The sequence below is a fragment of the Haemaphysalis longicornis genome, unplaced genomic scaffold (assembly GCF_048455015.1).
Source record: "Haemaphysalis longicornis isolate Haplotype H1 unplaced genomic scaffold, Haemaphysalis longicornis Haplotype H1 scaffold_2, whole genome shotgun sequence".
In the NCBI taxonomy this organism is placed as follows: domain Eukaryota; kingdom Metazoa; phylum Arthropoda; class Arachnida; order Ixodida; family Ixodidae; genus Haemaphysalis; species Haemaphysalis longicornis.
Window position 1 is genome coordinate 30,359,841 of NW_027526295.1, and position 11,132 is coordinate 30,370,972.

An 11,132-nucleotide genomic window follows, 5' to 3' on the forward strand; every position below is an offset into this window, starting at 1 on the left:
TGAACGTTGCGAACAAATATTTCTTCAGGGACAAGAAAATAGAAATTTGGTGTTGTCACCGCACTGCTTTAACAGCATGCGCCTTTGTAGTGTGTCTTTCGTTTGAGGCAGCCGATTAATTAAGGGGCCATCTACTAACAGAAAAGGATACTTCCGTAGCCACTCATCAGTGGGAAACACTCACGTTCATACCACACTTCCTGAAAGCCCCAATGTTTCACCAGTAGATAACATTCCGATGTTAGAAGTACGAACACGTGGGCAAGTAGCTAAGAAGAGAAATATGTGCTGTGACAAATTGAACAGCCGTCGCCTTACTTGCGAAAAGACGGCAGCCGACGACCGCCCAACAACACATTTCATCCAGTGAAACCGCCGGGGCACTCGACCGGTGGAGCGGCGCGTAGCAGCCGACGCCTCTGTAGCCGATGACATGACAAACGCTGGCAAAAAATCAACTCAATAGCTACTCTACGTGTACACGTAAGTGGCTGGACACGTGCTAGCGCGCATGGTTTCACAAGTCGGAAGAACTAAAAATAAAAAGCAATAAAAATAGCTTATTAGAGTTTAACGAGTAAAAAAAGGGTGCCTGCAAACGCTTTTGAACTTGAGTACCGGTCAGCTGCACGACGAGATAAACGAAATCCCGCCGCCTCTGCCATCGAGGATCGGATCGTTCGTAGCTCGAGAGCAAACACTCGGACCACCGATTGGAGCGGCAAACCAGCGAGTATGTAAGGGTCACTTGGAGCGCACTCCCAGGAGCCGAAAAGCGGATTTCGGCAACGTGTGAAAGAAGCCATGAAGAGAAACGACAACTTTGGTTTATGCAAAAGATTGCCTCCTTAGAATCATATCACACCACTTTTAACGTAAACTTCGCTCAAATAAGCTTCATAATGAGGAAAAAAGGGAATGGCCATGCGACCCACTACGTCATTTCCCGCAACAGAACCTATGATGTCATACCAGACAGCTCTGCGATTGGCGGAGGGCAGCAAAAGCAAATGCAAATTAGGCAGAGCTTATAAGGTTGCCAAACGGGCTATTTGCTCTTACATTTAGCCCCATAAATGGTGGGACGTAAAGCAGATGTAAACAAAGAACTACCGATGCGTATACTGCTGTTGGTACAGCGCCCAGTATGCTTGGTTTAGCTGCACAGGACTGCGTTGCTTTGGGGTTGTTTCAGACGACCCTGGCTGATTGACGCAAATGACGATGTCTTACGCGACCGTATTTGTCGAGCAAGCACCATGTTTCACAAAAAGATTGTCTCCGTGAACAAATCAAGCCAGGTAGGAATACGTTCACAAACAAACCAAAAACAGAAAACGGCTTGCCGTGGTGTGGTGGCGCCATCTAGGTTCACTAACGGTAAACAATGCCCCGTCATGTCATTTTAGACCACTAAAACGCACGATTTAGCGGGAAAATCAAAATTTTACCATTAAATAACTAATTTCTCAGTGAATAAAGCACCCTTTGCATTTGGACAAGCGCTGGGGCACTATAAAACACGAAATCTGTCGAATAACACAAACTTGTCTTTTGTCCTCCTGGCTCCTTCAATACCCCTTAAAGCGGTATTCACATGACGGAGAAAGCCCGTCTTTCTGTCCCGCGAAGCCCGCTAGCGGGACCAGTTTTAGGTGGTAACGTGACCAACTCCACCCCTCGGTGGTGGGCGCCCGCGGATACTCCGGAAAAGAAAAAGACCCCGCATGTTTTCGGTCGACCGCATTGGACCTCTGCGGGCAGTGGAACCTGTTTCTGGCACTGCAATCAGGTGGTTTGAGGCTGTACCAGATGCGAGGGCGGTTTTTTTCTGCTCTAAAACTGCAATTCAGAATTTTGCAAAGGGTGGGATCTCATCCGAGGCACTGAGAATTCTGGTCGGCTTCAAAGACCGGAGGAAAATCCAAATCGTATGGACGACGGCCCACTCTTCTCTTCGCGGTAACGCGAACGCTCACGCCGCGGCTCGAGGGTTTACTAACCGAGCCGATCACATCGAGGAAACACCTGTGCACTTCTCGCGCACTGGGATGGGGAGGGGCCGCATGGTCTCGTACAGAGACATAAGTAATCATAACAGATTGGAACGGGTTCAGTATCCTCCTGCTCACTGTACTCTCAACAAATGGCAGTCTGTAGCATGGCACCTCTTACAGACAAATACATTCCCAAATCCGTCCATGTACAGCCGGTAAAACGCTTGTCTATAACAGCGATTTCAACTTCAACCAGCTACATCCGAAAACTGCCGAAACATACTCGTTCCAAACATGTCGGAGGCAAAAGCGAAGGGCTAAGACTTCAGAATTCCGCAGTAGTTTTATTCAAATCCCGCTCCGGCGGGGCAGGATAGGGCTGAGAGTACGAACGCTGTGTTATAGACAAGCCTTTTTCCGGCTGTGCAGTCATTGCTACCCGGGGCTCTACACGAGCGAATGTAAGCTATGTACGGGCAGGGCAGACCTAAGCCATATTATATGGGAATGTCCCCATAAGAAGAACCCATTAGGTGCTTCGTTATTAATTAAGACCATGGACCAGAGGGAGACCGTTCTGTGCAGCCCCAACCCGGACGTACAGATCCGGGCTGTCCAAATGGCGGAAGACGCCGCCCAAGGACTTCTGGCCGCCGTCTGGGGTGGGTGAAGAGGCTCCGCCTCGTTTGTTTAAAAACCATGTTGGACAAATAAATGTTTCTCTCTCTCTGTCTCGACGCGGCGTCACCGACACGTGTGGAAGTGACAAGTGGAGGAGTGGAGGAGCGCTCCTTGGCGTTTGGGTGCGCTGTTCTAGAGCGTATTCTATAGTGTACTAAATATTACTAGAAAAGTGTACTAGAATCCGCTACCGGAATTCTAGTTCACTCAAGCTAGGCTGCCTTGATTGTCGATAGCCGCCTCGTACCTCCACGCGGTCGTCTGCTAGTCGCTCCGTGCGTTTGGATGCGCCGCCAAGCAGGACGTCGGGTGACGTTGTGCCCACGTCACATATCCAACCGCCTTCATGGGCATCCTCATCCGTCGTGTGAATCCCGCTTTAGGGATGGTTTCAGTTTCATTTTATTGTTGCAGTTGAAATGTTACAACTCATGAATAACTCTAGGAGGTACCATTGTCATAGACTGGGCAGGAACTTCCCCCGAGTCAGAATTAAGACGTATCGGTGGGCACATGTGGCCCAATTGAATACTGTGCGCTGACAACGACCTTTTTCCTAGCCAACAATGCCCTCATACTTTCGACCAGAACGTTTACCGAGTGCCATTTCCATAGGTCACTGTTGCAATAAGTCGTCTACCTGACTATCAATGATCCATACCATTGTAGACGGCCTGTGTGTGTGGCAGGCACTATTAGCGTCCTTTCTCTTTTGACATGTATTTGCGTTGTATGCGTACTCGTGGCGTGAACAAATTGGTCAGGGATCAGGGAGCATGTTCGCAAGATCGGAACCTTTCTGAGCAGGGTGTCGGAACGAAATGTTTTTCGTTTCGTTTTTTGTTTCCTTCCATGGAGAAAAGTTCCATTTCGTTTTCGTTCCGGAACGACAAATATAGGGGTTCGTAACGGTTCATAATGGTTCGCATTTGCGCAAAAAAATGAGAACAAAAATTAAAAAAGAAAAGCGATGTTTATTGATTTTTGGTAAACATTTAAGTGGGTAAAGAGCAATCACAACTGCACACATAAACCGAAGCACCTCTTCAGACACATCTTATGGCACTGAACATTACCTCAGAAGCTGAACGTCCTCAAGTGTCACAACTGCAGACCAAAATTCAAGCACTTTTTTAGACACATCTTATGGCGATGAACATGACCTCAGAAGCTGCACGTCTTCAAATATCACTCACAAGTGCACACAATAATTGAAGCACTTCTTCAGACACATCTTAGGGCACTGAATATGACCTCATAAGCAGAACGTCCTCAAGTGTGCTAGGGGAAAGGCGAGACCTCTAATCAGATAAAAAATTCCCCCGCACCTCCCCGAGGGGGATTGTGAGGATGCAGAAATGCGAACGTCGAACGCAACGTCCTCAGGTACCATGCGAGGAAGGCACCGCACAACCTTCGATACGTTGATGGGCACGTTCACAGCCTGTCCCTTGATTCCAAACTGCCCGTTGCCTCGAGTCAGCCGCCTGATGCTCATGAAGGGGAGTCTAGGCGCGATGAGCCGCTCTTCGACCGGGTTCAGATCGGGAAGATGCGCCGGCCGAGGAGAATAACGGTAGCCAAAACTCACGCAGCCCTCCTCTTTGCAGCTTTGTCTTCTTCTCCTTCTTCTTCTTCAGCGGTTCCCCTACGGGAAGATGACGATGGTGGTTGAACGCGAAGGTATCTCGTGATGGATTGTTTGGTTGGCCGATCCCTAGGGGCATCATGTCACAATCACCGTCAGACGCGCTGCACCGCTCTTCGACCGGGTTCAGATCAGGAAGATGCGCCGGCCGAGGAGGATAACGGTAGCCAAAACTCACGCAGCCCTCCTCTTCGCAGCTTTGTCTTCTTCTCCTTCTTCTTCTTCAGCGGTTCCCCTACAGGAAGATGACGATGGTCGTTGAACGCGAAGCTATCTCGTGATGGATTGTTTGGTTGGCCAATCCCTAGGAGCATCATGCCACAATCATCATCAGACGCGCTGCGCCGCTCTTCAACCGGGTTCAGATCGGGAAGATGCGCCGGCCTAGGAGGATAACGGTAGCCAAAACTCACGCAGCCCTCCTCTTCGCAGCTTTGTCTTCTTCTCCTTCTTCTTCTTCAGCGGTTCCCCTACGGGAAGATGACGATGGTGGTTGAACGCGAAGGTATCTCGTGATGGATTGTTTGGTTGGCCAATCGCTAGGGGCATCATGTCATAATCACCGTCAGACGCGCTGCGCCGCTCTTCGACCGGGTTCAGATCAGGAAAAGATGCGCCGGCCGAGGAGGATAATGGTAGCCAAAACTCACGCAGCCCTCCTCTTCGCAGCTTTGCCTTCTTCTGCTTCTTCTTCTTCAGCGGTTCGCCTGCGGGAAGATGACGATGGTGGTTGAACGCGAAGCTATCTCGTGATGGATTGTTTGGTTGGCCAATCCCTAGGGGCATCATGCCACAATCATCATCAGACGCGCTGCGCCGCTCTTCGACCGGGTTCAGATCGGGAAGATGCGCCGGCCGAGGAGGATAACGGTAGCCAAAACTCACGCAGCCCTCCTCTTCACAGTTTTGTCTTCTTCTTCTCCTTCTTCTTCTTCAGCGGTTCCCCTACGGGAAGATGACGATGGTGGTTGAACGCGAAGCTATCTGGTGATAGATTGTTGGTTGGGCAATCCCTAGGGGCATCATGCCACAATCATCATCTGACGCGCTGCGCCGCTCTTCGACCGGGTTCAGATCGGGAAGATGCGCCGGCCGACGAGGATAACGGTAGCCAAAACTCACGCAGCCCTCCTCTTCGCAGCTTTGTCTTCTTCTCCTACTTCTTCTTCAGCGGTTCCCCTACGGGAAGATGACGATGGTGGTTGAACGCGAAGGTATCTCGTGATGGATTGTTTGGTTGGCCAATCCCTAGGGGCATCATGTCACAATCACCGTCAGACGCGCTGCACCGCTCTTCGACCGGGTTCAGATCAGGAAGATGCGCCGGCCGAGGAGGATAACGGTAGCCAAAACTCACGCAGCCCTCCTCTTCGCAGCTTTGTCTTCTTCTCCTTCTTCTTCTTCAGCGGTTCCCCTACAGGAAGATGACGATGGTCGTTGAACGCGAAGCTATCTCGTGATGGATTGTTTGGTTGGCCAATCCCTAGGAGCATCATGCCACAATCATCATCAGACGCCCTGCGGACGCCGACCAAGGGACGCACGACAACCCCCGACTATAATGCATTTCTGCATAATAAACTTTAGCGACGAGAATACCTGCTCCACGCGGACCTGGGGAGCTGGAACACCAATGGCTACCTGCGCTCGAAACAGCCGTCCATTCTTTGTGACAAGCTCGATGCAGCTTTTCATTAGGCCGTCCTCTGTCATTTCAAGTGAAACGCTTCTTGACGAAGTCGGCTGAAGCACGCTTCATCTGTCCACTTGCCTGAGCTTTGCAGCAGAACAGTCTTCATCCCCGCCGGATGCACTACGCTTTGTGGACACGGCTTTCTCGGCGCGCAACGAGTCGTAGACCTCTGGATGGCGCCGCTGCAAATGCCGCTCCAAATTTCCCCCGTGATCTCCAGAAACTACATGCTGGCAGTAGTTAATCTGGCCCGTATATTTGTTCAAGATGCTGTCATAAACGAAAAATCTTCGAGCGCGATTTGTTCTGTCACGCGCCATCGTAATGAGGTGCGAGTACTGTTGCGCTGGAAATCAAGCTGTTGCACTGAAGCGCGAGTGCGTGTGTTCAATTGACCTTTCTCCCAGTACCGGTTCTCCTAGCTGTCGCCACAGCGAACCTAAGGCATGTCCCCAGAAATGTCTGGCTTTAGGGGAACCCGTTTACGAGATATCCTGGTCCTGCAGTACCACACGCACCCTACCTTCCGTCACCCCTGCTTTTCATATGAATGTCACGGTAGCAGGCGCACGCTCGCGTGACTTATCTGCAGTGGGCGAATCGCCCCTTTTTATTCATTTTTTTATTTTCGTTGCTCCCTCACTGGTAGCCAATTAAGTACTCGCGGCATGGTCAGCCTCAAACATTTTTGCCCCTTCCCTTTGAACGCCGTTTTTTGTGTGCACAAACTCCTTGAGAACTGTCCGAAAAGAGGAAATAAAAACATGCAGCCCTAGGAAGCATAGCCACTCCCCAAGCAGCAAGCTGAGGGAGCGCCCTTTTGTTTGTTTCGCCAGCAGCTACTTCCAAGAATGGCGGCCGGCAGCCCAAGCATGCGGAGATCGCTATGGGAAAAGGTCCATTCAATCAACCTCAAAGCATCTGCACAAGAGCGCACGTACTCGACGCACTTTGTACTCGAACGGAAAACAGGTGGTGGCGGCAAAACGTTTATTGAGCTTAAAGAGAAAGGGTATAAGGGCGTGGTTAGCCTCCTAAGTCCAGGAGGCCTCTTATCCGGGCTGCCTCCAGTGCGCGCCGCACCAGGACGACCTGGTGCTCCGGTGCGGAGCTGGTCAGCTCGGACTCCCACTGCTCAGGGGAAGGGGAGGGGTGGGGATGTGGGTGTTGGGAGCAGGAGAAGACGAGGTGGTAGGTGTTGAGAGGGATGTGACAATGTGGGCAGTCTGGTGGAAAGAGAGAAGGGGAGATGTGGTATAGAATGATGTAGTTAAAGTAGGTTTCGGTCTGTAGTCGGCGGAGGATGTAGGCCTGTTGGGCGGTGAGGGAAGGGTGGGGGGGGGCGGGTATCGCCGTCGGGAGTTAGTGTGGTGGGAGAGGATGGAGTTGTACGTGGGGTCGAGAGGTGTCAGGGCTGCTGGGTCGGGGAGTGGGGGAGTTATTTGGTCGAGGCTGGGCGAGGGAAGTGCCCGGGTAATGAGTGCGCGGGCTGCGGCGGGGGCCGCTTCATTCCCTGCCAGGCCGGAGTGGCCGGGGGTCCAGACAATGGATAGGTCAATGTCTTCGGGGAGGCGTTGAAGGAGGTGAATGGCTGCTGGCGGGGCGAGGCCGGCTTGGTAGAGGCGGCAGGCTTGCTGCGAGTCGGTTATTATGGTCAGGTAGGGTTGGTGACAGTGGGTAAGGGCAGCGTGGGCGATGGCGAGGGACTCGGCGGTGAGCGTGGGGATGTGGCGGTAGGAGGCCGCGGTGGGGAGGCGGCCCTCGTTGTTGACGACTGCGATGGTGGGGCTGTGGCGGGTTGAGGACTGCGCTATGTCGGTATAGCGGGTGTTGGGATCCGAGCCGTAGCGTTTTTCGAGGAATCGGACGCGGGCGTTGCGGCGGCCTTGGTTGTAGATGGGGTGCATATGCTTGGGGACGGGAGGTACGTGGATGCGTTGACAAATGGAGAGGGGAATACGTTGGGGCGCGTGTGGGGTTGCAGGCGCCGTGCGTCCGATGACCTGAAGTACCCGTCGACCAGCCGGTGTGAGGGAGAGTCGGTGCAGGTGGGAAGTGCGTTGGGCTTCCAAGATTTCTGTGAGGGTATTGTGGAGGCCAAGCTGGAGAAGGCGTGTGTTGGAAGTGTAGGAGGGAGGCCTAAGGCTGCTTTGTAGGTCTTGCGGGTCAGAGCGCCCAGCTTGTTAGCTTCCTGTGTCTTGAGGTTGACGAAAGGGCAGCAGTATGTAAGGCGACTGATGAGGAGGGCTTGAACGAGTTTGCAAGTGTCGGATTCTTTGAGGCCGTAGGTGGAGCCGCGGATGCGTCGAATGAGGTGCATAAGTTGGGTGATTGTTTTGTGGAGCTGTGGGAGAAGAATTGCGCCGGAGCCGTCGTAGTGGAAAGGAACGCCGAGTACCCGAAGGGTGGTGACTTGGGGAATGGGAGAGCCGTGGATGGTCACTTGTGGGTCCGGGGTGGGCTGTGGGGGGCGGCCGCGGGTGCGGGCTCGGAGAACGAGGAGGGCAGACTTGCTTGGTTCGACCGTTAGGCCTCTGGGGTGGAGGTAGGCGACAGTGGTGTCGATGGCTTGCTGGAGGGCGTCTTGTTGCGCGCCGCTGGAGCCACTGGTAGTCCATATAGTGAGGTCATCGGCATAAAGCGCATGGTGGATACCGGGGATGGCATTCAGGAGACTGGGGAGGTGGAGGAGGGCGATGTTAAAGAGTAAGGGGGAAATAACGAATCCTTGCGGTGTGCCTTTGGCAGGGGTGTTGAAGGTAGGGGATTGGATAGGGCCGAGCCGGAGGGTGGCAGTGCGGTCCCGCAGGAACGCAGAGACGAATTGGTAGGCGCGGTGGCCGCAACCGGTGTGATTGAGGTTATCGAGGATGGCTTGGTGCGTAACGTTGTCGAAGGCCCCTTTGGCATCGAGGGTGAGCAGTGTTTTGGGGGTGTCGCGGCTGAGGTGGTCGAAGAGCTGTTATTTAATTTGTATTAGGACGTCTTGGGTGGAGAGATGTTGGCGGAAACCGAACATGGTAAGGGGGTACAGGTTACGGTCTTCGAGGTAGGTGGAGAGGCGCTGGTGAACTAGGTGTTCATAGATCTTGCCGAGGCAGGAGGTGAGGGCGATGGGTCGGAGGGTGGTGGTGGAGACTGGTTTTTTGGGCTTGGGGATAAGGGTGATGTCTCAGTGGCGCCACTGTGAGGGGTACGTGCCGGCTTCCCAGTTGCTGTTGTAATAGGTGAGAAGGTCTTCAAGGGTGTCGCCCGGGAGGTTGCGGACAGTTCTATAGCTAATGTGGTCTCTGCCCGGGGTGGTGTTGCGGGTGAGGCGGACAAGAATGGCGTGGAGTTCGGTCATGGTGAAGGGGAGGCCCATGTCGGCGTTGGGGGGTCCGGTGTATTGAAGGTTCGGGGCAGGGGGATGAGTGACCGGATCACCAAAGAGATGCTGCCTGATGGTGCGGAGAAGCTCGCGAGGGGGTTGCGAATGGTTGCGGATGAGTTAATGGATGCGGTGCATTGATTGACGTTGAGTAGAGTGGTTGTCCAGGAGGGAGCGGAGGAGGTGCCAGGTCTTGCGGGTGTGGAGGGTACCTTGCAGGCGGGTGCAGAAGTCCCGCCAGTTTTGGTTGTGAAGCTGGCTGGAGTACGTTTGGATCTCTTGGTTCAGGCGGGCTATACGTTTTCTGAGGGTGTGGTTGTGGCGCTGGCGCTTCCATCTTTTAGAAAGGCCCCGATGGGCATCCCACATGTGGAGGAGGTGTGGATCAGCCGCCGGCGTGGCGTCTGTGAGGGCTATAGATTCAGTGTGGGCGCAAACCCTCTGTTCTAGGGCCTGTGCCCAGTCGTCCAGGTTGTCGCCAATGGGTGGTGAGCAGGTGGGATCCTTGCGAAAGTTGGGCAAGTTCGTGAGGTGTGCGGTGCCTCTGCGCAGGGGTTTGTGAACGAAGGGTACGCGGAGAGTTATGAGATAGTGATCGCTGCCGAGGTTTTCGTCAAGCCGGTGCCACTGGGCTGTGGGGCAGTGTCTGGTGAAGGTCAGATCGGGTATGGTGTCACGGCTAACGCTATTGCCGGTTCTAGTCGGGATGGTTAGGTCGTTTTGGAGGACGAGGTGATGATTTTGGTTGGCCCGGAGCAGCGCGGTACCCTTCTTTGAGGCGTAGCGGTAGCCCCAAGTCACGTGAGGGGCATTGAAGTCACCAAGGACAAGAAGGGGGTGGGATCCAGCTATCTGTGCCGCTTCTTGAAAGAGGGTTTCTATGGTCTTGAGGTGGTCGTTGGGGGGGCTGTAGATGTTGAGGATGTATACGCTCGGCCGTGTGGGGCGAGTCGAGATGATTTCGACGAAGGTGTGGGGGATGGTTTGGCTGAGGTGGTGCTGTTGTGCCGGGTGGGAGTTATGAACGAGGATGGCCGTGCGTGATTGGGGATCTTGCGTGAAGGCGTTGTATTGTGGTAGGTGGGGGGTGGAGGTGTTGGTTTCTTGCAGGGCGATGGCATCGGGGGGGGTCGTTTTGGGTGAAGAGGGAGAGTTGATGACGTTTGCTGTTGAACGAGCGGCAGTTCCATTGATAGACAGTTATGGTGTTGTCGGGAACCACGGGGTCGCAGCGCAGCGCAAGAGAGAAAGTACCAGCGTGGCAGGCTTTCGGAGTCGAACTGCCCGTGCCGTGCTGGCACACCAAGCACGCGCCGCTCGTCTCTTTATTCTCGTCTTTTCTAGCCGGCGCCAAGGCGCCGGCTAAGAGCGCCAACCAGAGGGCGCTACAGGGCCCCCCGCCCAGACGGAATGTCGAACGTGACGCGACGGCGAGGCTGGCGGTCGTTGGTGTTGGGGGCGAGCAGTGGAGTGTTTATGCCTGCGATGTCCGCGCGGAGTTCGTTGGGTGGCGTCTCGAGGTAGGCCGGTTTGAGGCGGTCTAACGAGACGACTTCCTTGCGGCCATTCAAGAGGATGGTGGCGGACTTGTGGGTCTTGTTAAGGACACGGTAAGGCCCATCGTAGGAGGGTGTAAGAGGCGCCTTTACAGCGTCCCGCCTGAGGAAAACGTGTGTCGAAGACGCCAGGTCGGGATGCACAAAGATGCGGTGGTCTGAAGACCGAGGTGGGACCGGTCGCAAG